Source organism: Camelus dromedarius, chromosome 14 (genome assembly GCF_036321535.1).
Source record: "Camelus dromedarius isolate mCamDro1 chromosome 14, mCamDro1.pat, whole genome shotgun sequence".
Classification (NCBI taxonomy): domain Eukaryota; kingdom Metazoa; phylum Chordata; class Mammalia; order Artiodactyla; family Camelidae; genus Camelus; species Camelus dromedarius.
The window spans coordinates 36,858,928-36,885,527 of NC_087449.1; the positions used below are offsets into that span (position 1 = coordinate 36,858,928).

Genomic DNA, 26,600 nt, shown 5'->3' on the forward strand with positions numbered 1-26,600 from the left:
AAGGGTTTTTCTAATTTGTTGACTTTATTGTCAAGTATTTCCTAAGGCTGCCCATGAAAGAAGTATTAAGAAAATCTGTACTTGCCTCTTTGATTTAGATGTGAATTTTAGAAATTAGAGTGTCATTAAAAAATTATCTTGAGTTATGCCATCCCCACCCCCACTAAATTGTGAGCTCCAGAGAATGGAGACGGTGTCTGATTTATCTCTGGGACCCAGGTCTGCCCTTAACACAGGATCCTGTCCTGTATCTGTTAGTAATTGCCGCAGTAATACTGTCTAACAAATTGTCCAACACTTAGTGGTTTAAAATAACAGGCATTTTTTCCCTGCTCACACACAAGACTGTAGGTCAACTTCAGCTTGGCTCTTCTAGTTTGGATTCAGGTGAGTAGACCTGCTCAGTCTGAAGGTCATGGAGGTGAGCTCCAGGCTGCAGGGTGGGTTCAGGTCTGGTCCATGTGCGGCAGGCTGAAGGTCCGGGGACTTTCTACAGCTGCTTCTCTTGTGGCAGTCACCAGAAGTCCAGCTCCTTTTAATATCTTTTGCCTGTATCACATTCACCAACTCTTCACCGGCTAAATCAAGTCACATAGCCAGGCCCACTGTCAATGAAAGGAGATTTTTTCCCCTCACTGGGAAAGTACATGGCATAAAGATGAATTAACACCAATCCCCCTCAAAATTCTTTCCAAAAATTGAAAAGGTGGAAACACTTCCAAACTCATTCATTCTGCGAGGCCAGCTTTACTTTGCTACCAAAGCCAGTAAAAGACACTGCAAGAAAAAAAAAATTACAGGCCAACATCCTTGATAAATGTTGACCTACGAAGTCTCAAAAAAAAAAAAAAAAACTAGAAAATGGAATTTAATAGCACACTGAAGGATTATATGCCATGACCAAGTTGGGTGTATTCCTGGAATGCAAGAACGGCTCAACATATGAAAATTAATCAATGTAATATGCCACATTAACAGAGTGAAGGGGAAAAAAAAGCATCCTCTTGATTGATGCAGAAAAACATTTAACAAAATTCAACACCCTTTTGTAATAAAACACTCAACATATAGAGAACCCTAAAGACTCAACCAAAAGCAAAAAGCTGTTAGAACTCATAAACAAATTCAGTACGGTTGTAGGATATAAAATCAATATACAAAAATCAGTTGCATTTCTATACACTAATAACTACCATATGATCCTGCAATCCCACTTCAGGGTATGGACTCAAAAGAATTCAAAGAAGCAATAACTCAAATAGTTATTTGCACACCTATGTTCATAGCAGCATCATTCACAATAGCCAGAAGGTGGTAACATCCTGACTGTTCATCATGTCCATCAACGGATGAATGCATAACAAGTGTGGTGCATACACACGAGGGGACAGGACTCAGCCTTAAAAAGAAAGAACTCTTGACACATGAAACGCCACGGATGAACCTTGAGGACAATAGGTTAAGTGAAAGAGATCAGTCACGAAAGGACAAATATTATATGATTCTCTTTTTATAAGTTACCTAGAGTAGTCAAGTTCTTAGAGAGAAAGCAGAATGATGGTTAGCAGGGCCTGGGGAAAGGAGGGGCGGGGAGTCATTATTTAATGAGGACAGAGTTTCAATTTTGCAAGATGAAGAGCGTTCTGGGGATGGAGGGTGGTGATGGCTACACAACAGTGTGAATGCACATAATGCCACGGAACTGGACACTTCAAAAAATGGTTAAGATGGTAAATGTTATGCTAGAAATATTTAACCACAATAAAAAATTAAAATAAGTAAAATTTACAGGTACATGGCAAAGAGCATGGATGTGTGATCCCATTATAAGGGAGTGAAGAATTTGCTCCAATAACTTAATCTACCCCAATACTCAATTAATATTGACTAAGTCCAAGACTGTATGAAGTCCTCACTCTGCTTGTTCCCGGCTATGTGGTCTCACACTTCTGGTTCTCACACCTCTCTTGAGACTCAGTACCCACATCTATAAAATGTAGGAAAGAAGCCTTTCCAGAATTGAAGTGACCTGCCCAAAGTCATACAGCAAGCTAATGGCAGAGACAGGAACTGAACGCAGACCTTGGTCCACTCAACCAACAGCGACTGAAGCAGTACTGGGAAGAACACTGGCCTTGAGATCAGACAGACCTGAGGAAAAGTTCCCCCTCTGCCACCAGCTGGCTGAGTGCCCTTGGCCAAGTCCCTTCCCTTCTCCATGCTTCAGGCTTTTCCTCTATGCAGTGAGGAAGTTAGGCCAGACTAGTGCTAGGCTCTAACTTCTCCTGCCCTCTAAACTTATCCATCCAACAAATATTTAACCTGCCACATGCAGGGTGTTGTGTTAGATCCTGGGGGTAAAGCAAGGACTTTCAGCACAGCCACCTAATTTGTCCAAAAATCTTCCAGGCACCCAGTCCCTACCCCGGGCTTGGCTTGTCTCTAAGCACCTGTGCAGAGGTGACTGGGGGGAGTCACAGTGGGGCGGGTTGGTATTCCTCAAATGTCATCATCACTAGTCTTAACCGGGCTCTCAGCACTGCCCAGCATGTCCACTTCATTTCTCTGGTCACTTTCCTCTTACCCTTCTTGCAATGACCATTTCACATTTTCCCCCATCACAAACCTCTGATGCCCTGTCTGCCTGCTCACTCTTGATATGTGACCTTCCCTCCTAGTTCACCGTGAAAGTTGAAGCTCTCGGATGAAAGCTCCCTGCACTTCCAGCTACCTTACCTCCACACCCGCCTACCCCGTCCTCTTCATATACCCCTTGTTCCACTTGAAGCTCTGCCCTGCCCCCATCCAAGCCACTCCTGCAACTGGACTTCAGAGCCTCTCCCCTCCGACCTTCGCAGAAATTCTCGTGATCAGTTTCTTTTCTCTCAATAGTTCCCTCTCAACCAGATCGTGCACATCAATATTCAAGCATGTTTAAGTCTTTTGCATCTTAAAAATCAAATCCTCTCCTTGACCCAACATCCCCATCCAGCTGCTAGCTTAAGGTCTCTTCTCTCCTTCTGTTGCAGTCAGATTTCTTGGCCACAAGTAACAGAAGCTAGCTCTTGCTGATTTAAACAAAAATGGAACTGATTAAATGAATATTGAAACACATGTCCACAAGAAAACACATGTACAAAAATGCTCACAGCAGCCTGATTGATAGCAGCCAAAAACTGGACACAACTTCAGTAGTCACCAACAGGTAGGGGATGGAGAGGTGAGTGCGGTGTGTTGAGGAGAACAGCGCACTCTCGGCAACAAACAGGAATGAGCTACTGGTCGACACACATACACAAGGACGGGTATGAAAATGTTCAGCTGAAGGAAAGTAGCCAGAGGCAAATACTGAGTTTGTGTACAATTCTAAAACAGGGGAAACTAACCTATAGATATTGAAACAAATAAGTGGTTCTCTGGACCAGGAGTGGGGTGGGGAATAATTGACCACAGAGGGGCACAGGAAACTTTGGGGAGTGATGACAGTGTTCTAAAGCTTGATTAGAGTATCTGTTACACAGGCATATACATTTTTCAAAACTCATTGAACGCCATGTCAGGTTCATTTTGAGAACATACACTACTATACCTAAAGTTTATTTTTAAAGTTTTAGATATAGATAGATAGATAGAGATATTTAGTTGGCTTACAAAATTGTCAGCAGGATGGACAGACCAGCTTGGGTCTGCTTCTGTAAACCACCATCACCACCACTACGGCCCTTTCTTTTGGTGCCATGGCGAGCCCCAGTCACACCACTGTCACCAACCAGCAGCCCAGGAGCTCTCCCTTTTTCATGCCCACCGCTGCTCTCAGAAAACATTCTTCTGTATGCTTCCTCTTGTGCTTCACTGACTCCTGATTCCAAGAGATGCTTCTGGTTGGCAAGCCCTGCCCTTTACTCATCCCAGCTCAGGGCCAGCTGGGAAGGCAAGTATCTGGTACCTTCCTCACATCCAGAGGGAGGAAAGCTCTGCTTCTCAACAAGATTCAGAGGTAGAGACTCCCCCACACGTCGGGGAGTGACCGAAAGGAATGGCAAGCGCCTACACCTACTGCTCACACAAACTTCTCAAAAGAGCGGTCTTCATGTGGCCACCTCTGTGCCACCTCCTGCTCTCTCTTCCTCTACTGCAATATGGCTTACGTGGCCCCCATCACCCTCCTAAACATGGATTACTAATGCCACCAGTGGCCTCCCTGTCACTCAGTCTAACAGACATGTGACCCTGTCGGCCACTCCCTCCTTCTCGACAAGCATCAGTGCCACCTGCCTGTCCTTCTACTCTTCCTGTTTTGTCTGTTTTGCAAGACCCTCCCCCTCTACCCATCCTTTAAATGCAAGAGCTCCTCAAGACTCAGTCTAAGGACCCCTTCCTTCCTCCATTCTGATTTCTTCACTGGTGATGGCCATTTCTCTCTCTAGCCCAGACCTCTTCTCCAAGCTTCAGACCTGTTTGACATCTGCACTTGGATGTCTCTGAGGCAGTAAGGCACACCCCTCTCTTCCATTCTGCACCAAGAGAAAGTCATGCAAATCGTGCAGGTGGGGATAAAAACAGCAGCTTTAGTGCTGGTGAATCTGGACGGGAAATGCTGCTTGAATATGTCACCCCAGTCCTGCTTCCTCAAACTCACCCCAACTCCAGTCCTTGGAGTGACCCTCCCAGAAGGGGCTTTGGGTCAGCTGAGCAAACACAATTCTGCAGAATCACATCTTTACACCTGCTGAGCTACAATCATGAGAGCAAAGAGGGTGTGAACTCCAGATAACCTCTAGAAGCAGGCGGGACCCAGTCCCCATGTGGACACACCAACCCTGCAGGTGGAGCCAATGGGAAAGAGAAGATAGCAGGGTCACACCTGGTCACTGTCATCTCACTAACAGGTAAGTCACTATCCTTGCTTATGAAGGAGGAGGCAGAAGAGGAGGAAGCTTTTCTTCCTGACTCTTTCAGCCGGGGGGGGGGGGGGCGCCCAGTCCATGAGCCTACATAGGAACAGGGAAGGGAAGAGAGGTCGGTTGTTCCTACAAATGTGTCCAAGATCAAACTCGGGATCTTCTTCCCCAGACTTGGTCATCTTCCAAGATCCACTCGCTGAGTGGCGGTGCCGATACCCCTCCAGGTGCCCACGTCAGGAGTCAGCAGTAGGGATCATCTTACTCGCTGACCAGGTTTTGGCAACTTTCCCCCGGGTGTTTTGGACCCATCCATTCCCCTCCATTTCCACAGTCATCGTTTAGTTAAAGCAACTCACTTGGCTACTGTGTCGCCTCCCAGCCGATTTCCCCATATCTGGTCAACCCCTTCACTCTATCTCCATGTATGTACCAGAGTGAGCCCCAAGGCAACTCTGAGCAGGTCAGTTACCCTCCGTGATGCTCTTCAGCCCCTTTCCATGCCTTTAAGATAAAGACCAAAACCTCTGGTGCGAATAAGATGCTGTGAGGACTGGACCCACCCTCTCTACAGCCTCCTTTCCTGCCCTCTCCCTCTCTCTGGTTCAGCCAAGATATGCTTCCTCACTTCCTCAGATACACCTGTCTCCTCTCACCACCAGCTTTTCCCATGTTGTTGTCCCATCCAGATGCCCCTCCCCGTCTCTTCTCTCCTCCTTTCTTGGCTGCCTTCAGATCTCACCTTGAGTACCTTCCACTGGTCACTCACCTCTGACAGTCCTCCCCTTCCTCCGAAACCAGGTCACCTCCTTGATCACAGGCCTTCACAGGGCCTTGTCCCTTCTTCAGGGCCCGTCTCAGCTGTGCCCCTTGTCACTTCTGCGTGGGTTGATTAGTGTTGCTCACTCTCACTTTTCATATGCAATGTGACCTTGGGGACAAAGCTTCTCAGCTTACCATTTTGTCCCCATTATCTCCACAGCCACAGGCAGAGGGTAGGCCTTGGTAGATGCTTGTCGGGTAAACGAATGAACGAGCCCTCTGCTCACCTCCTCCCTTCTGGACCAAGCATGTGCTAGAGCATCTCTTTCCACTGTCTCTCTGTCTCTTTGGTTCTCTGTTGGTCCTCTTCTCTCTCTCTGTTTGTCTGCGTCTCTGTCTCCACTTCTCTCTCTCTCCCTTCCCCACTCTCCTTCTCTCCAGTCCACTATTCCTCTTTCTTTGCTTCTCTCCCTTCCTTTTTTCCTCCCAGAGTCCTAACAGCTTTGCCAAAATTCTTCAGCCCAAAACTTTTACAGCCACAGCGCCACCTAGAGCCCATCTGTGAGATGGGCCAACTCTAGAGCAGTGGACCGCTGTCCAGTCCAGCCCAGCCCAACTCTGCCATGGCCAGCTTTACCTGGGGTTCTGGGCGTATTCTGGGCTGTCACACCTCATTTTCCTGACGCCATTTCTCCAACACCCTAAGTGCCTAGTGGAGACTTTAAGACAAAACTACACCATATAGGGAGGGCAGGGGATGCGGTTTAAAGTGACATCTTCCACAAACATTTAATCTGTCTTTCCCTTCTCCTCTCCAGTTCTATTCCTCTCTACCCAACATTAGCTATACTTCCAACTGTTATTACAGTAGAGCAACAACAATATTTAGAAACAACCTACCTCCCCAACAATAGAAGACCGGCTAAGTAAATCATGCTACATTCCCTTGTCTGAATAGTATGCAGCTACTAAAAATAATGCAAATCAATGCTTTATCATGTATGTGAGGACATACTTATAAGCTCTTTTGGGGGTAGAAAACAGATTACAACAAGCATAGGAAGTATTATCTCAACTATATAAAATAAAGATCTACATGGGGAAGGATTATGAGAGAAGACTGAAATATTCTTAGTGATTATCTGGAAGATTCCCCCTCCCCTTTCTTTTCCTTTTCTTTATTTCCTAGAATCTTTGCAAAGAGCTTAGTTTATTATTATAACGAAGGATTGTAATAAAGAAGAACAAATCTGACTCCATATTGGATCTGGTTTTTGTTTTTGTTTTTTTTACTTTAACCTTTGTATTCTATTGCTTTTGCTACAGGCTAAGAACGTCGCCTATAGTCCGAAATATACAGGACAGCCTATTCTCAAGGCTCTGACCTTTAAATGCATAACACTTTTCCATTCATACAGAGATTTAAAAAGTCACAAAACAGGGGATAACATTTGTGTTGGAGGTTTATAGGACCATTATGACTGAATCTACGTGGACAGCTGCAAGAACAAAGGATTCCAGCACCAAGAAGTTTGCAGCAACCAACCACACACCTCTCCCCTTTTTAGTGTAAAAGAAGCCTGAATCCTGACTCGGGTAAGATGGTTCTCTGGGACAGCAATCCACCATCTTTTCAGTCTGCTGGCTTTCCAAATAAAGTCACTATTCCTTGCCCCAACAGCTTATCTCTCCATTAACTGGCCTGTTGTGAGGTGAGCAGTAATGAGCTTGGACTCGGCAATGTTATTAGAATAAATCCTCCAAATTACCAGAATAATCTTAGAGAAAACAAAAATGAAAAAAAAATCTGGATAAAAATGGTTCTCTGAATAGTCTATAAAAGTCCTCATCAGAGACTGAGGAGTCCTGGGGAGTCTCTGGACTATTTCTTCTCAACAGACAGTCTTTTCTGAAGTCTCTAAGATCTACCAGATTCAAGGCCAAGGAATATGGGTAAGTCTGCCCATTGCCAAGGGCTCAGCCAGCATCTCCTGGGCGCTTAGCAATGTGGTTGGATCTTAGTGACAGTGACCATACCTCAGCCATCACACCTGCCACCGAGCACCTTGTTCTATTGATAGAAGCAAAGCAGACATAAGAGAAAATAGCATGGAACCTGTTCCCCCAGGATAAGTTCCAAATGGATCAAAGATTTGAATATAAAAACTAATGGTACTATAAGAAGCACAGAAGGAGAATGATTTTATAGTCTCAGAACAGGGATGGCCTTTCTAAATATTGATAAAACTGAGAAGCCACAAAAGAAGAATTGATAAATTCGACTTCACAAAAATATAAATTTTATTCATGGCAAAAACACTCGATAGAAATATCAATAGGGTTTTTTAAAATTACACAAACTCTAAAGTTCATATGGAAAAGTTAACATGCTAAAATATTCTTAATATAATATTGAAGGGCAAATAATGAACTGGGGAAAATACTTTCAACTTATATTACAGGCAAAAGTAAATTTCCTTTAAAATATATGCTCAGGAAATCAATTATAGAGATCAGCACCCTCACCTCACCCCTCAAAATGAGCAAAGGATCTAAAACAAACAATCCTAGACAAGGAAAAAGTACACAGATTTCTTTTAAACATGTGAAAAGATACTCACAATGATAATTAAATAAATGGAAGTTGAGACTTTCCTAAGATCCTTTTTTCACCTATCAGACTGGCCATGATCAAAAAGCATAATAATATACTCTGTTGGCAAAGATACACGGAAGCCAACAGCCCACATGGCTGGGGTTTTTTTGTTTGTTTGTTTGTTTTTGCAGTGGGGGTGGGGAGCAGAATAGAAACTGGTTCAGCTCCCTTAGATGGCAGTTTGGTAACATCAAAGTACATCTGCACATACCCCGTGTCCCAGCAACTCCGCCTCCAGGGACTTATTCTGAAGATGCAATTATACGCAAGCATGTGTGTCCAGAAATTGTTCACTGTAGCATCTTTTGTAATAGTAAAGAATTAGAAACAAACTAAATGTTAATCAATAGGAGATGGCTAAAGACATTGAGGTATAATTCATCAATACTATTCTCTGGCATGGAAAAGAATGAGTGTTTCTTTAGGAGATACTATGGAATGATCTGCAAGATACATTGTTAGATGAAAAAGGTGAGGAGCAGAACACAATGTAGAGCTTTCCTGTGCTGAAAAGGAATGGAGGAAGACCATGTATACACATCCATTTGCAAATGTATAAAATATCTCTGGCAAGGGGCATGAGAAACTAGTGACACTAGATCCTCTGGGCGGACGTGGCTGGGTGGCTGGAGACAGGGGTGGGATGGAGACTTTTCATTGTATGTCCTTTTTGTAATTTTGGAAGTTGGAGTCATGGAGATGCATTACATTTTTTTAAATCTATATATCATTCTGGAGCAGAATATTCCATTATTTGGGGAAAACACAAGAACTGGTCATTTAGTAAAATCTTGTAAAGCAAATACTCCCAATTCCTTTTGGGGGAATGTCTCAATAGCTTGAATTGGCTATTTGGCCATGTCAGTTGTCACACATTGTTGTGGGTAAGTGCTGTGTTTCTGTAGATTTTACTGTCCATTTTTAAAAATAAAAAGATAGAAAAAATGATTACTATTTCTTTACTTTGTATGAGTTAGACGTCATTGTGCTTGTGTGTGTGTGGTTGGGGGTATTCTTATTTAATAACAGTTCACCAGATAGTCTAAGCTGAAAGCAAGAGATGTCCAGGCATGACACTCGCAGGACCAGTGGTAGCAATGAACCGGGCTGGCTTGGACGGAGCTCAGACTGAACTCCATCCTGGATGACCTCCCCAGGCTACTTAGGCAGAATGACCCAAACTCTGGGGAAAGTGCTGATTGTTGTTCAGTTGCTCTCTGGTGTGCCTGTCTTTGGCACACTTGAGACTAGGACTCATCCTTGTGAATAAGGCTAGGAAGTGGATGTTCCTACTGGCAACCATCGAGACAGCCAACGAATCTGATACTGGCATCAGATACTCATCAGACCTTTTGATGGTTGGTCCAAAATTCTAACAAAAACATCCTCAGTGGATTCCTAGTTAGGGGCAGGGATTGGCAGGGTGTGATCTAGCCTCTCCCCTGCAGAGACAAGATTGGGAGTTAGGCAGGGAAGGTGATCTTAGAATGGACATAGACTTGAGGACTCTGAGAAGCCACAAATAGTGAAGATTATGTTATTCTCCACTGAGTGCCCCCTCCTTTGTCCCTGGGTCTTCCAATTGAAAGTTATAGACAGTCTCTGCTTTTCTTGAGAAATTAAGGGAAGGTTAAGACAGCCTGGTAAAAGGAAGAGCAGTGTCTATCACATCCCAAGGCCAAGAGCACATCCTAACAGAGCACTGTGGGTCTGAAGCATGATCATCTCTGGTCTCCATGGGGCAGAATCACATGAGACCCAAACAGAAGAGGTGGGGTTGCAGCAGCACCAAGGCTACATCTGCCCACTTAGTGCCCACATCCTGGTCTCTAAGACTTCTCTCCACTAAAAAGAATCAGTATGTTTTAGAGGACAGGTGGTTCTGTGTCCCAGAGAAAAAAGGAAACATATTACAGATGCGTATGGGGCAACCTGCTATTGCCAGAAAACAGGATTGCCTTAAAAGATGCCAGTGTAGTATTAAAAAAGATAAAGGGCCAACTTAAAGATCCTTCCACTGGCAAAGTTGTGATCATCTGAACATCAAAAAGAAGGGAGACGAGGAGAGGAGGGGAAGAAATTTGGTTTAACAGAACAAGGTAAGTTAATGAAAGGTTGTGAATTCCTGACACTTTTTAAAAAGTCAGTATAAAGTAAACCAAAAGGTGACTGTAATTAAAATGTGAATGTAATGAGATCTAGTCACTTTTATTATTTCAATAAGTAGGAGAATATTTCCATATGGATATTTTATTATTCTAGTAAATATATGTTTTCATAAGGCATTGTCATGTATCTGTTTCTAGCTATGTAGACAGGAAAGAAAAATCACAGGGAGCCATGAGGAAGTCAAGAAGCCATGGAATACTAACTATTACATATAAAATACATAAACAACAAGTTTCTACTGTACAGCACAGGGAACTGTATTCAATATCTTGTAGTAACCTATAATGAAAAAGGATATGAAAAGGAATATATGTATGTATATGCATGACTGAAACTTGATGCTGTACACCAGAAATTGACACCACATTGTAAACTGACTATACTTCAATTTTTTTTAATGGTTAAAAAAATAAAATGGCAATATACTGTATGATTCCAACTATGTGACATCCTGGAAAGGCAAAACTATAGAGACAGTAAAAAGACAAGCAGTTGCCAGGGGCTTGAGGGGAGGGAGCGACGAGTAGAAAGATATCTTAAGGCAGTGAGACTATTCCGTATGGTACTGTAATGGTGAATACAAGTCATTATAACTTTGTCACAATTCATTGACTGTATAATCCAAAAAGTGAACCTTAATGTAAACTATGGACTGTAGTTAACAATAATGTATTAATATTGGCTCATCAATTCTAACAACTGTACCGCACTGATGAAGATGCTTTCAATAAGGGAACCTGGGTCAGGGAGTGGCAACGAGGGAATCCATGGGAACTCTCTGTATTTTCCCCTCAGTTTTTCTGTAAACTCCAAACTGCTCTAAAAAATAAAGCCTATTCTTTAAATAATAAGAATAAGGAGAAGCCATGGAAAAGGGTAGGAACTGTGTTGAGAACCCAAACAACGGGCCTGCTAACAACCAGGCAGAAGACGCCCCGAGGTGAGCCAGCCCCACTGGCATGTGGACCCCACAGTGGAGCGGAGAGAGCATTCTGCCAGGTGTCCCACGGTGATGGGTTAGCTAAACGTTTGGAGAGAAGAAAAAGCATGCAGACCCAATCCCTCACTTCCTGTGAAGCCTCTAGGGGACCCCACTAATTACAAGATAATAAAAGGTATCTAGGAGTCTTAAATAACGTTCATGGATCAGCTCCATATGTCACATGACAGGACGATGGGTTATGTAATGCTGACCAAGTAAGACTTGCAGTGGATAACACTCAAGGGAGAGACACTGGGTTGCAGTAAAACTGAAAACTGTGTGAAAGGCCCGGATGTATAAATTCTCCTAATATAACATGTGAAGGTTAAGTTGAAAAAAAAAAAAAAAAAAAGGCAGCCCAGTCTGCTGACTAGCAGCTCTTGCTCAAAGGCTTTGGGAGAAGCAACCGTATTCCACGCCCAGTCAGGAACCGAAATGGCTGAGAACCCAGATCCTGGTCTCAGTCACCATCGCATTTCTTTTTAATTTGGAAAGTTATTGCTACCCTAGCTAGGTCTCAAAATAAACACCTAAGAAGCCAGGGAGGTATACAATTAAGTACAGAAATTGTGAAGAGATGAATTAACTCATGGAACAGATGATTTTAGGATAAGAATCAATGTCAAGTAGTCATAAGTTTTAATAATTTAATAATTTGTGTATGTTTTCTCTTTGTTTCATGAGTTTGGGGGATTCAAAAGACTAGTACAAAATTTGTAACTGCAGTTTAAACTATGCAAAAATGCATTTGTTTAAGTTTATAACATGAATAAATATTTAAGGAAAATTTGTTTTAACGTATTATTAGGTGTTTAATTATACATATTTTTAAATGTTTAATACCAGTAGTGTGGGACTTTCTCTGCAAGCCCAGACAGCCCATGCTCATTGTTTCAGTCATCTAATGTTGTGTACAAATTTCCCCAAAACTTAGCAGCTTAAGCCAACAATCCTTTTATTATATCTTTCGATTACAGAGGTGAGGCATTTAGGCTGGACAATTCCTCTGCTCCACAGAGTGTCAGCTGGGATCGCCCAGTAGTTTTCCACTAATGACTGGGCTGGGATGGCAAATCCAGGACACATCCTAGTGTCTTGAGGGGATGGCTGGAGATCCGGACTCAGCTGGGGCTGGGGCATAAGTCTCAGGGTCTCTCTGCATGCTCTCTCCTGCAGGATAGTCAGACATCACATGACAGCTCAAGACGCCTAGAGGCCAATGCAGAACCTGTCTTTTCTCTTAAAGGCAGGCCCAGCCCTGGAATCGTGTCACTTCTGCCACAGTCCATTGGCCAAGCAGTCACAGGCCACCCTACATTTAAGGAGAGGGGACACAGGCTCCATCTCTTTAAAGAAGCAGGACCAAAGAGCTTACAGCCATTTTGAATCTGCCTCAATCATTAAATATCCAGGAGACTGTGAAACAACTGAGTGAGCTAGGAGAATCACAGGCAGTTTGATACAGAAGGACAGTAGTGGAAGTTGATAATGATGGTGATGATGGTAAATCCTGAGTGTTTACTGAGCGCTCGCTAGGTACCAGGCAATGTTATAAGCACGTTACAATTTTTTTTTTTTTTTGGTTACTGAATCTTTGCAGCAACCCTATGAAGAAGGTTCTATTATTATTCCCAGTTTATAGATTTACAGTTTGGGTAACTTGACCTCTCACATCATTCTGCCTGTAGAGTGAGGCTGAGATTCTAATCCAGGGCTACACCCTGTACACAAAAGAGCCAAACAAGAGGGAAGCCCTCAGAGGTCAGCAGACATGGGTGAGGAGGAGACTTTTAACCCCAAGAGGAGATGGAGGGCTCTTGGCTGGGCAGTGCCCACATTTGCGTGCAGAGGATAAAACAGGAGACAGGGAAGCCGGGAGGCCATCAAAGACACTCGGACTCTATCCTCGGCATGAAATAGTGAAGCCTGAGCGAGGGCTGAGACTTGGTGGGGTCCAGGGCAGAAAGAGAAATGGGGAGGAATTAAGGGAGAAGGTAGGCACGATCTGGTGACCCTTGGGTGTGGGGGAGAGAGTGGAGCCAGAAGCAGCCTCAGGGGCCAGAGTCCCCACATCACAGGCAGAGCCTGCAGCAGCCACTGTCAGGAACACGGTGACAAAACCCTGCCCTTGCACGTTCCCCTGCTGGAAGGGTAGTAGGCCCCAACCCTGGGCTCTCGTATATCTTTATGGCCTTGGGGAGAGGTGGGAGTGGCTGGGGAGGGGAGGCAGCAGGGGAGAACCTTCTACTGAAGCGGTTTGGAACAGGCATTGATTGGGGTGTTCCTCTAGTGATGGCCCACAGGAGCCTGGGCTGCCAGGCCCAGCCAAGACAGCCTAAGGATAGAGCTGAATTCTGGCTTCTCAGGCCTAGAAGACCTGCTTTCTTAATCAGCTCAGAGGCGTTGAAGCAAAGAATGCAACTGGAGTGAGCAGGGGAGCCTGCGCGGAGGAGGTGATTTCTAGCTTAGCCAACCTCCTTCCTGTCTTCCAGCCTCACACATCTACAGACCCTACGTGACCTCCATTCTTAAAACGACTTCTGCGGTCATTCAAGGCCCAACTCCAAAGCGGTGCGACACAGTGATTAAAAGCAAAGGCTTTGAAATCAGACCCACGTCCAAATCTTAGCTCCAGAATTCACGAGCTATGTGAATTTGAGTAAACAACCTAACCTCAGCGAGCCTCAGTCTGCCGCTGTTGCAAACTCATAAAATTTTTGTGAGGATTCTATGCGATACACATGTCACAAACTTAGCACAGTGTCTAGTGCATAGTGAATACTTAACAGCTGGTAGCAAAAACAAACAAAAATTCCCACCTCTGCCTTCGCTCTTTTCCAGCCACGCTGGCCCCTCCCGTTTTTGTTTCTAACCACAGAATGACATCCCCTGTCATTTCTGTTTCTTGGACTGACTCAGCTTGTGTGCACTCCTCCCCAAAGGAGAGTTAAGCAGCTCCTAGTCGAAGACTGAGGTTTATGCTCCCCTGTTCTCTCCCCGGGCACAGGCTTGTACTGGTTGGGTGCCCGTAGGAACGCAATAAAGGCTGATTGGGCTAAATGGCCAATTTATGACTTCTCTTTGAACAGGCCTTAGATGATTACCTTTTATGAGGCTTACACTTTAGACTTAAGATGTAAAACAGAAGCTCAGGTTAAGAGGCAAATAATGGGATATTTTATGTGCTGTTCTGGAGCAAAAGTCCACAGCTTTATTGCAGTGGCTATAAAAGAACATGACTGGAGAAGCCTTGATTGAGAAACCTACAGTGAAAAGAAGGCTGGGTCAGAACACAGGAAGCTCGGACTTCCCACCCTGTCCCACACCATGCCTGCCCTGTTTGACATCATGTGCAAAACTAAGGACCCCAGAAGACCCTCCCAGCCCTGTGGTTCCTGAGTCTGCAAGTCTAAGATGCTCTCTTCCCAGTGTTTCATGACTCCAAAATCTTAAGATTCTCCAATTCTAAGATTCTAATATCCTACGATTCTATGATACCAAAACTTTAAAGTTTTAGATAGTACTCTATAGTATGTTTTCTATAGTATAGTATGGTGGTTAACAGCACAGGTCTGGAGTCCTCAGACTTGGGGTTCACATTTCAACTCACTGCTTACCAGAGTGCAATTTTGGACAAACTGCTTAACAAGAATCTCAGCTGAGGGGAGGGTGTATAGCTCAGTGGTTAGAGTACATGCTTAGCATACACAGCGTCCTGGGTTCAATCCCCAGTACCTCCATTAAAATAACTAACTAAATATACCTAATTACCTCCTCCCCCTGAAAAGAGTTAAAAAACCCTACAAACAAAATAAAATATTATTTAAAAAACTCAGTTTTCTCATCTATATAACGGAGATAAAACTAATGATGTTGTAGAGAGGATAAAAAAAAACAGCCCCTACAAAGCACTTACTGTAGTTTCTGGCACAGAGAAAGCTCTCTGGTGGTTATTACTACTATTTTAACATTCCATGCCTACAAATACCTCAAGAATCTAAAATTCATAGATCTTAAGAGCATAGTTTCTTGTGATTCTAAGTGTCTATGATTCTTCAGGCATTACCCATGAGTTTAAATTTCCAGGGCCTAGGACTCCTCCATCCCATTTTATTTGAGGGCTGTCAGCACTGCCGTGGCCACCAGATGGCGAGCTCGGGCTACAGGTTCCTCACTCAGTTGTGCATCCCGCCCCCACGGCTTCCCTGGGGCTCTCATTTAAAAGTTCCTTTCTCTGTTGGGAACAGAATGAAGGCAGGAGAGGAAACTGCAGTTACTATGTTTTTCTTATCAATTCGAAGATCAACAATGCGAGAATTAAAGGGGACCCGAGCAGGGAGGTGGTTTTATTGTCAAATGAGCTTAACGTGATGCCATATAAACACTTAAATGGCTGGGGCCTGGAAAGGCGTAGCTGGAGCCGGAGCCGGCAGTTCTACTCCACAGCATCAGCACATTTGGGCTTCTCACTGACGTTACCCACTGCCTGCCCCACTATCCGGGGGCCGTGTGGTCCTCCAGGTCCCCAGCTCAGACACCCATTCATCTGGGAGGGCAGGAATTATCATCACCACGTTCACAGGCGAGAAAGCAGAGGATCTAAGGGGGCAAGGATTTGCCTCAGATTCTTCCGTGGTGAGGCCAGAATTCAGATAGAGAAATTTCCAGAGCTTGGGGTGTCCACAAGCTGAGACAGGCACGGGAGGAAGGACGCAGGTGGAGGCGGCCATCTCCCTACTTTACCTTAGGGGTTAGAGCAGCCCAAACGCCCCCCACCCACTACGGCTGTCGGATTCTGCACTGAGCACCTGTCCTGCACTAGCTCTAATGTGATCCTTTGCAGGAGATGTTAAAAAATGCCATATATAAACTGCTATATATTAAATAGATAAACAGCAAGTTCCTTCTGTATAGCACAGGGAACTATATTCAATATCTTGTAATAAACCATAATGAAAAAGAATATATATGTATATAACTGAATCACTATGCTGTACACCAGAAAGTAATACAACGTTGTAAATTAACTATACTTCAATTTTTAAAAACCCAGTAAAGCAAATGAGGTAATTTTTTTAAAGAAATTAAAAATCAAAAAAAAAAAAAAAGGATTGCTCAGAGTGGTAAAGGAACATGCCCAAATTATACAGAGATATGAGCAGGGAATCCACCCGAGGTCTTCCCGGGCCAAACTGCCTGCTCCCTCCTCCCACCGCAGGCAGTGCGGGAGTGTCCAGGGACTCCCGGCCCTGGGCGACCTTGGGTGAGGCTCTCTGGGTCTGGCCCGCAGGTTCCTCCTGGGGGCTGGGGGCTGTGGCGACAGCACGGACGAGGCCTTGGCAGCCCGGATGCGGCCCCCGGGTGCCCCGGGCGGCGCCACGGCCAATATTGACTTTGGTAAACACCATTTTGCACGGAGCGCGGGGCTAGGGCCGGGGAGCGCTGACCCGGGGGGCGGAGGCAGCGGCTCCGCATTTAGACGAGGCCATTAGCGGCGATCGATGGCCGCGCGGCGCGCTCCGGCCGCTGGGCGCTCCCAAATGAAGGTTAAGTTTGCTCAGCGCCCCGGCGCGGCCGTCCATGCGCCCGCATAATGGCCCCTGCCTGGCCTGCCCCTCGCGCCCAGGTTAAGCGGAGGCCGAGGGGCCGCACTGGCGGGCGGGGCAGGAGAGCGACTGGGTGAGCAGACCTGGCACCGGATGGCCGTGGGGGTCGTTGGACCTCGGGGTGCCCTGGTCTGCCCCGTTCCGTGTCAGGCAGGCCCACCACATCCTCTTGGGGCCCTGGGAGCTGAGCGACCACCATCAACACCCCCTCACCTGCTGTGCCATCTCATCCTGATCCTTTGCTCTCCTCCCATCAAGGGCCCAGAGAAGCAGGGCGACATGCCCAGGTCACAACAGTGACTCAGAGGACCTTAACCCGGGCTTCCTGACTCCCTGCCCAGGGCTCTGTCCAGTGCACCTGCCCTGCACACAGCCAGGCGTGGCTTACCAACCAGCAGCTTACCGGGCCACGACCTCAGAGGACTGGTTCTGGTCCCAGCTCTGCCATTCATCACCTAGGTGTGTGACCCTAGAGGAACAATTCCCATTCTCTGAGCCTCAGTTTTTCCAAATGTAAAATAAAGATGATAAGTCAGGTGCCTGAGGTAAAGAATGAAGGCATATTGCTGGCCATGCTCATCTCTCTGGGGGGCCAGTGTCTCTATCCATCACTGCCACTAACCTTTTATGAACAAAGATATGACATTCTCTGTCCTAAAGTGACCCTGGAGATGTCTGGGCTGCTCCCCCGAGTTGAGTGCCAGCAGTCATGAGGCAAGGAAGTCTTGTCAGAGGTTGTCTCCCCACGTGCAGGGGAAGCAGGAAAAGGAACTCCCTGGGCCCTGAGCCCCCAGTCTTCCTCTTCCACAGCCTCGGTCATTCCACTCTCTAGAGGCTTCTGCTAATGAGCCGTCGACATCCCCAATCCCTTTTCCACCAGAACCAAGGAACTTAAGCATTTGGAATCTTAGACTGAGTCCAAAGCTCATGAGTACAATCTCCTGGATAATTTAAAGCCCAGAGAGGTACAGATCTTGCCTCAAGTCACACAGTAAGCGGTGATTGAGGCCTGAGCTCATCTACTTGCTGAGATATAAAGGATCAATCACAGATGCAATGCTGTTCTCAGATCCCTTTGGCACCTCTCTGCTGACAACAGCCTCAGCCTTCACCCATGGCCACCACCCCTAGATGGTACCAGATCCTGGGTACCCATCATAGCAGACACTGGCTGAGGTCCTGGGCTGGGCTGAGCACTGTGGGTGGGACAGGGACAAACCAGACATGGGCCCTGTTCTGAAGGAGTGCATAGCCTAATGGGGGAGAGAAAATGACCAAAAAGGAAAGGGAACTCCACTAAAATATTTATTGTGCTAGGCACCGGGGACAGACAGTGGTGAGCAAAATATGCATGGTCCTGCCCTTGAGGAGAAAACAAAGTCCTTTTTAATCTACTATGTAATCACAGATGGCTAACTGCTATGCAGGAAAATCTCTGGGACAACGAGCACACCTCACAAGCGAGGAGGGATCTATTCTGAGGGTGGGGAAGCTTTCCAGAGTAGGTAACCTTGGCAAAAACAGAGGAATTAACTAGCCTGGGGCGGGCCCATGGTTGGGAGTGGCATTCCCAGCCGTGGAATCTACATTTGGAGGCTGTTGGATGGGAGGAAGCCGGGAACATTCAAATAACTAGAAAGTCCACTGTGGTTGGCACAATGGTACTACGGTGAAAGACAAACCTGGAGAAGTTGGCAGCCTGAAGTCATGCAGGTCCCTGGAGCCATGGGAAGGAATTGGAATCTTATCCATGTGGATGTTAGCAGCAGAACAGACTGTGTTTTCAAAAGATCCCGTTGGCAACAGTGTTGAGCGTGGAGAGGGGAACCCAGTGAGGGGGCTGATGGTACAGTCTGGGCGCAGGTGATAATCAGCTCAGACACGGCCGAGAGGTGCACGTGGACCACGTGGATGGAGGGAGAGTCAACAGGCCCTGGAGATGGTCCCCACCAGGGAGATGAGGGAGGAAGCGTCAGGCTGATTTTGTCCTGGGGATGGGCTGCTGGATGGCTGGGGTGCCAGACACAGAGATGGGAGCCCTGGCATGGCTGTTCTGTTTGGGGCCTGTTTGTGTTTCAAGTCCTTTAAGACCTGAAAGTGAAGAGATCGAGTAGGAAATAGGGTGGGTTCTTAGCTGAGAAGAGAGAGACAAGTCATTGGCGAAGAGATGGCTGAAGTCAAGGGCATCTCATAATTGTGCAGGGAAAGAGGATGGAGTGAGTGGAATGAGAAGCAGGGTAAGGGTAAAAGCCTGGGAAATGAGGACGAGCCAGCAGAACCTCGGAGCATGGCCCCAAACAGGGGATCAGCACTAACTCTCCGGGCCTTTGCGCCAACTCCTCTCTGTCTGAAATCTATCCTCTCCCACCCAGCCCATATCTACTCTTTCAAAGCACACCCCAGGTCCAAGGTGCTCCAGGAAGCATTCCTAAGCATTCTTAAGCCTTCCTCCCCAGAGCCAGGACAAAGTTCTCTGACTTCCTAGAGCCTCCCGGGCAGGAGCAGGTGGGGGAGAGAATAGAGCTTTGGAGCTGGACAGGCTGCTCTCCAAAAGCCCCAGTCTCCCCAGCTATCAGATGGAATAACAACTCTTCTGCAAGGACTATTTCTCCTGAAGATCAAATGACATAAAGCATATAAAAACTATACCTCATAATAAGACTCAATAAATAAAAGCTACGATTCTCTTAGCTCTTATCACATTGTACTGACACCTGTTTTTGTCTGTTACTCCTGCCTGGCCCATGAGCTCCTTTACCTGACAGAGTTTTATCCATCTCATCATCCCCAGTGCCTTGCACAGAGCCTGGCATATACTATGTGCTCGTTGAGACCAGAGTGATGGGACTAAAGAGCTTGAGGGTGTGGGGACAGGAGTCTTCAGGGTTGACTTCCTGTAGGAAGAGGGGCTGGAGCCAGGCCTGGTGGGTCCTAGAGCGCCCCCTCCCCCAGCAGTGCAGTGGGAGGGCCAAGGGAAGGGAGATGGGGAGAGAACACGCCAGGAGGAGTGGGGAACAGCTTGAACATGTTTTTCCCAGCCTAGGGGGCAGGGGATGACTTCTCAGCTGAACTTGACCTTCCAGCCATGTATCCTCTCTGAACTTCAGGCAGCCCCCGGCCCTGCCACTCCCCATCTAAGCTGGGTTAAAAGTGAAACTCAGGCCCGGCCTGGAGCCGTCCCCAGTAAGCAACCCCCTGGACCCACCCTGGACTGCCCTCCCTGCCCTCCCTGACTGGCCCGAGCAGAGCTGCTGGCCTCCTCCGGCCTGAGGTCCCTAGCTGCTCCTCTTCCAGCCTATGCAGGGGCTCCGCATGTGGACAGAGCCTGGACTCCAGCGCTGGGCTGGAATCCTGCTCCCTGCTACATGCAGAGGAAGTCTGGGGAACTTGGGGAGTTTCTCCACTCTCTGGGCCTCACTTTATCTGCAAAATGGGGGACCTAACCAGGTAGATGATTGTAAGAATTAAATTCTCACATAATTAAAGTACATAGCTCGTAGAAGGTGATTAGCAAATGTCAGCTTCCTTCCCTCCCCTCTAACTGTGGCCCAGGAGGAGGAAAAGTATACACTGGTTGCACCCCTGTGTGCCGGAGGCCAGCAACACCCTTGACTACTCACACACAGAGACTCACACCTTGAGCACAACACAGCAGATTCACTCTCGTTTTACTTATAAGGAAACCATGGTTTAGAGGGAATATTTCCAAGAACAAGTGACACAGTAGCCAGGGGTTCAAAGGAAGGGCCTTTGACTCTCGGGCTCATGGAGACAGACTATATAGTGGGGATATAGCCCAGTTCAGAAGTCGAGCACCCCAACTTCTCAACTTGGCATGACCCCTTCTACCAGCAAACGCAAAGCTCACGGCCTCTGGCGGTTCTGGCAGCTCACTGGGCCTCCTCGCTTAAAGTCCAGGGGGCTCCATGACGCATCCACCAAACCCAGAGCTTCTAGCCAGGGCCTGGCACCAGAAGTTTTGTTGAATGACTAAATAAATGCATTCCGAACTCTTTTTAAAACAGCTGTCTCTAAGGGTGCTAGATAGTGAGATAAGTAAGTTAAAAGTAAATGGGAAGACTGAGGTAAGCAAATGTGAAGGATTCACACTGATATGAAGTATTTCTCTTATCTTTTATCCATCATCCTTCTTTCTTTTCCTATACAAACATCTTCTGGGCACCTACCATGGACAGATACAAGGATGATAAAAATTGAACATCTACTTAGCACATCCTAAGCAGTTGATGTGATTTTCTCACTTAACATAACAACCCTAAGAAGTAGAAACTATTATTATTATTCCCATTTTACAGATCAGGAAACAGAGACAGAGAAATTCAGTACCTTAGTCAAAGTAACTTAGGAAAAGATAGCGCCCAGATTTATATCCAGGTACTAAAATTTCAGAGCCAAGAAGGAAAATGTTTTCTGTCCCAGGGAGCTCACTGGATGATTGAATAAGAGGTGGACATGGTCTGAACAAGACAGAGGACTGAGATGAAGTGCCTAGCATGGTGGTTGGCACAGAGAAAGTTCTTTCTAAAGGTGAGTATTATAAGCACTAATTTTACTGTTTAAGTATAACTAGGAAAATAGTAATTTTGTTATCAGTACTTCCTCTCTTTTCCTTTGTGTCTAATGAACTAAGTAAAAAGGTGGGAGAGGAAAAGAAAAAGTCCTTTAGAGGTAGCTAAAGAGTCCACATTTGATGAAGGAGGAAAGGGAGGCCCAGAAAGGGGTATGAATCCCCTCCCCCGAGTTCTCCAAAGCGAGAAGCATCGGTGCTGGTGAACGTCTAACACCAGCTGCCAGACGGGATAATACAGCCTGATTTGTCGCCTTTGCCGGTTTCTGTGCAGTGAAGACTCACCATGGCTGACTTCAAGCCACCAAAGTGAGGTGACCAAAGAGTGGAGGTGAACAGAGATACTTAGAACCAGCTCCAACACACAGCGGGCTACAGCCCAGTCGCCATCGACAGCCTGGAGACCTTTACACATTCTGTGCTCCAGGCGGTGGGGGTGGGGACGGAGGCTGTGGGCACAGGAAGGGAGGGGGGGGGGACAGATGTGGAATCCCGGGGACCTCTCAGAGATCAAACAGGACCTTTCTTCTCCACCAGCTCAGGTAATCGTGGTTCTATTCAAGCACAGCAGGGCTTCGGTGTCAGCCTACCTATCCTTTTTCGGAGCCCAAGTTGCTCATTCTGTGTACTGTGCGATGTTGTAAAGTTCAGACTCGGTGGGGTGGAGGAACCTCGTGGATCATCAGTAAGATGCTGCAGTGCAAGCAGAGTTCTGCTTGCTCTGCACTCCTGGGGGACCACAGCCCTGGCTGGGCTTGGCGGCTCCCTCAGTCCAGACAGGGAGACCAGGTGGGTTCATTTCGTGAGCATTGCGTTTATTCAATTATTTATCTAACACTGGGTCCTTTTCACAGCCGGTTTCCTTCCCCCTGTGGCTTGGTCTCCTAGTCTTCCCAGCTGACCAGTCCAAGACCTGGACGCAAACACAGGCAGAGCTGGTGATCTCTGCAGAGGCCCTCTACGTAAGAGTGCCCTGAAGTCCACAATTAGCTCTTAACTTGATGGTCTTCTGTTAAAGTTGCCCTACTGTAAGTGAAACATAACAGCTTCATTTAACTCTAATATCTATAAGCTGATTACTTAATATTAGCTCAATGCTATTACAAACAAATAAAAGAAATAATTAAGCCCCTGCTACATGTCAGGGACATAATATGTATTATATTTAATCTTCTAAGCAAAGATCCAGGAAAGTGATTATCTTCAAATTTACTAATCAGTAAAGTTCTGCTTAGAAGGGTTACACAAGTTGGCTAAAGCCACATGGATAGTAGTTGACTGAGCCAGGATTGGAACCCAGGTGTATCTGTGTCCAATATTTTATAATATTTAATTTCTCATCTTGATTAAGAAAAAAAATCAAGGTAATTTATAGATAGTGGACATAGGATGAGCATACTAATTTTCTGTTGTCATGAAACAAATTATCATGAAATTAGCAACTTCAAGCAACACCCACAGTCTGGAGACCGCACATCCGGGTCCTCTGCCCAACGCCGAAATCAAGATGTCAGCAGCAGGGGTCTTAGGGGGATGCTCTGGAAGAATGCACTTCCAAGTTCATTCAGGTTATTGGCAAATCCAGTTCCTTGCAGCTATAGCCCAAGGACCCCATTTCCTTGCTGTCAGCTCCTTAAGGTCATCCACATTCCTTTCATGTGATCCCCCATCTCCTAAGCCAGCAACAGCGAGGCGAATCCCCATGCTTCCAGTACCTCTGCCTTCCCCTTCCACTCGCAACTGGAGAAAGCTCACTGCCTTTAAAGGCTCATGTGATTATGGCAGGGCCACCTAGCTAATCCAGGATAACTTCCCTTTCTGAAAGTCACATACACCATACAATATAGTGTAATCACAGGAGTGATGTCTCATCATATTCACAAGTTCCAGGATTAGGACAGGACATCTCTGGGAAGCCGTTTTAGGAATTCTGCCCACTGTGGGTAGGCTTTGTAGAGTGGAGAATCTAGGGGCACCCCTCCCAGAAGGTAGGCCTGGGAGGGAGAAGGCCTTCCCCTGGGGGCCCTGAACACCCGGAAAGCACTGTGGGAGCACCAGGTGACCAAAAGGAATAGACCTAGACAAGGAGGCAGGGTTTATGGGGTGTGTGGGGTGGGGAGGGACAGGAAAGAGGGAGGCAGAAAGAAATGTTAACAAAAGATTATAGCCTTACAGCTGTAGAGAAGTTCAAGTTGGCTGTGCTTCCTTGTGGTGGCTCCCAAAAGATACTCAGTAAATATGTGTGGACGTGAGTAGGCTGTGTAGCTCAGTTCACATGGAATGGGCTGGGTTGAGAGTAGTTGGATAGGCTGGGATTAGAGCTGAGTTGGAATGAGTTAGATGGGACTATACAGATCAAATTGGAAGTAAGTGGCTTGTTTAGATTGAGAGAGTTGGCATAGGCTGGGTTGGGATAGGTTGCATGAAGTTTAGATGGACTGAGGTAGAAAGAAGTGAGCAGAGTGTAGGTTGGTTGGGGTTGGGTTCAGCTAATTAGGGTCAGGCTGGATTGAACAGGTTTGGGTGGGTTGGAATGGTTTGGGGATGGATTGGTTTGGGCAAGTTAGACCAAGTTGGGGATTGGTTAGACTGAGGATTGGTTAGTGTTTAGGTAAAGAAACAGAAACCACTCTGGATCATTTAAACTGAAATAAATGTATGAATGGATATTTAATGGTTTATAGGAATAGCTGGAGAGCTGAAGAAGCAGATTCTAGGCTGCATCTTCAGGACCAACTCCTAAAGCTGAGCAGCAGAATTGGAACCCCAACGCAGCTGTTTTTTTACAACCACCAGGAAGCCATCTGCCCCATCAGAAACCACCAGTCAAGCTTTTGGATCCAGAAACATTCTCCTCTGTATGTCCACACCAGCTCAATGCACAACTCATATGAACGCATGGCATGCTCTGTCTTCAGGGGGAAAAATGTGATGGGGAAATTCTTTGGCTAGATAACACAAAAACAGAAAAAATGTTCATAATTGTTGAAGTTGGGTGATGGGGACATACAGGTACACCATACTGTTCTCTCTAATTTTGCATATGTATTTGCAAATATTGTTGCAAATGTTGATAGATATTTCAAGCCCTGCATTTCTCTCCATTGGATCCACTTCTGAATTAATTGCCTTGCATGAGTGTGTGGCACCTAGTGAAACCTACATCACATCCAAAACTCTAACTATAGGGCATTCTAGGAAATGTAGTTTTTAGCTTTTTAGCCTTTGTAGGATAAAAGGCACAGTAGAAGGAGAGAGGAATAGAGGCTGAATGAGAGACTCCACAGTACCACCACTGTGCTAAGTGGAGAGGGGTTGGAATAAGATGAGATGGACGAGGTTGACCTGGTTGGGATGGGTTGGACTAGGTTGAATTGGAAGATTTGGGATGTGTGTGGCTGAGCTGAACTGAGCTGGACTGGGTGGTGCTGGCAGTGGTTGGTTTGGGATGGGTGATTTGGGCTGGGAGCTGCTGTGGGGCTGATGCTTGGACTGGTGTCAAGTCTTTGCATCCAATGGAGTATGAGAGTTATACTCAGTGGGAGTGAGGAAAGGAGGACTTGGAGGATGACAGTATTGCTAACAGTGACACCTCTGTCAGTGCTCCCTCATCAGGCTTCCTCTCCACCACCTGGGACCAAGCTTATTTCCATTTCACCCAAGCCAGCACTATCCCCAGGCTTAGGACATGTCCAGTGTTCAGCTCAACCCCCCAGGCCTTCCTTAAAATGAAACTGATTAGAGCAAGAGGCTTGAGAAATAAGTTTCAAGCAGAGAAACTTACAGGATGTGTTGTCTTGGGGCAAAACCAAACCCAAAGTCAGGATATCAGAGCCATATGGTTTCCTCCCTACATTTCTGGTGGGAGGAGTTGTGGATTTTATGGAATTTGGGACCATTTCCGGAGACCCACAGGTGCTGTGTTCACTGAGCCAAGGAAAACGGGTGCTGGCAAGCACACACGTTTACACACAGCCGGAGTCATGCACGTGAGCATAGGGTTTTCCAGTTTGCAGTACATTTTTAGTGTCTATACCTTCTCTCAGAATTGCACCGTGAGGCAGGAGTCAGTATGTAATATCCCAAATGGAGACACATGCGCTCAGAGAGCCAAGTGGCCTGCCCAAAGGCACACAGCAGAGCTAGGATCCACGTGTTTGTGTTTATACAAACATTGTCTGTCTCCTTGACTAGACTCCAGACTCCATGAGGTTTGCAGTTTTGCCTGTCTTGCTCACGGTTGTAACTGCAGCATCTAGAAGTCTCAGCACATAGTAAGTGTTCAACATACATTTACTCAATATACACATACATTTACTAAATAAATGAAGAAAGAAACTCAAGCCTCAGAAACCCATGTTCTTTCCACAATGACAAACACACACACTCACTCACGCATGTGGGCATGCACACATGTGGTCCTTGTGACATGGGCCCCTTGTTCCACGTTGTCAAAGTCTAATCCCATCTCTGCTCACTGAGGTTGCCTGGATCAGATCACAGATTCATGCACTTCCTGACCCATGGCTCAGGGTCAAGTGAAGAAAGGCCTCTGGACTCAAAGCTCCAAACATGCCCTATACGGTCCAGGCATGGCAGGTACGTGACATGTGTCACCCACCCCACTTCATCATCTGCCTTCACATAGACTCTCTTTGAGGTAGAGAGCAGAGGGGACACCAGACAATTCCATTCAGTGGTTGGGCTCGTCCTTCCAGGGGAGGACAGGATAGGAGTCCCAGACTATGTCTCAGCTCAGGTGGAACAGCCTGTTAGTCTTCTTGCTCACTCAGTGCTCAGAACTCCCTCCCTTCCAGTTTGCACAGACCACCCTGGGACAGATCAGTCACTGTCCCCATTTTGCACACAAAGTAACTGAGGCTCTGAGAGAGGAACTATCTGAACTTTCCAAGGCCATTGACTAGATCATGCAAAA

At 46.3% G+C, this 26,600-nt stretch overlaps 1 long non-coding RNA gene across 1 annotated transcript in view; it reads right to left on the minus strand.

Annotated features, from left to right (window-relative positions):
- Positions 1 to 589: 589 nt before the first annotated feature.
- The window catches only part of LOC116156712 (uncharacterized), a 169,759-nt gene continuing 143,748 nt past the window's right edge, over positions 590 to 26,600 (minus strand). Inside the window, exon 3 of the long non-coding RNA XR_010383733.1 lies at positions 590 to 605. This is a non-coding gene — a long non-coding RNA (uncharacterized LOC116156712). The remainder of the gene's footprint in view (positions 606 to 26,600) is intronic.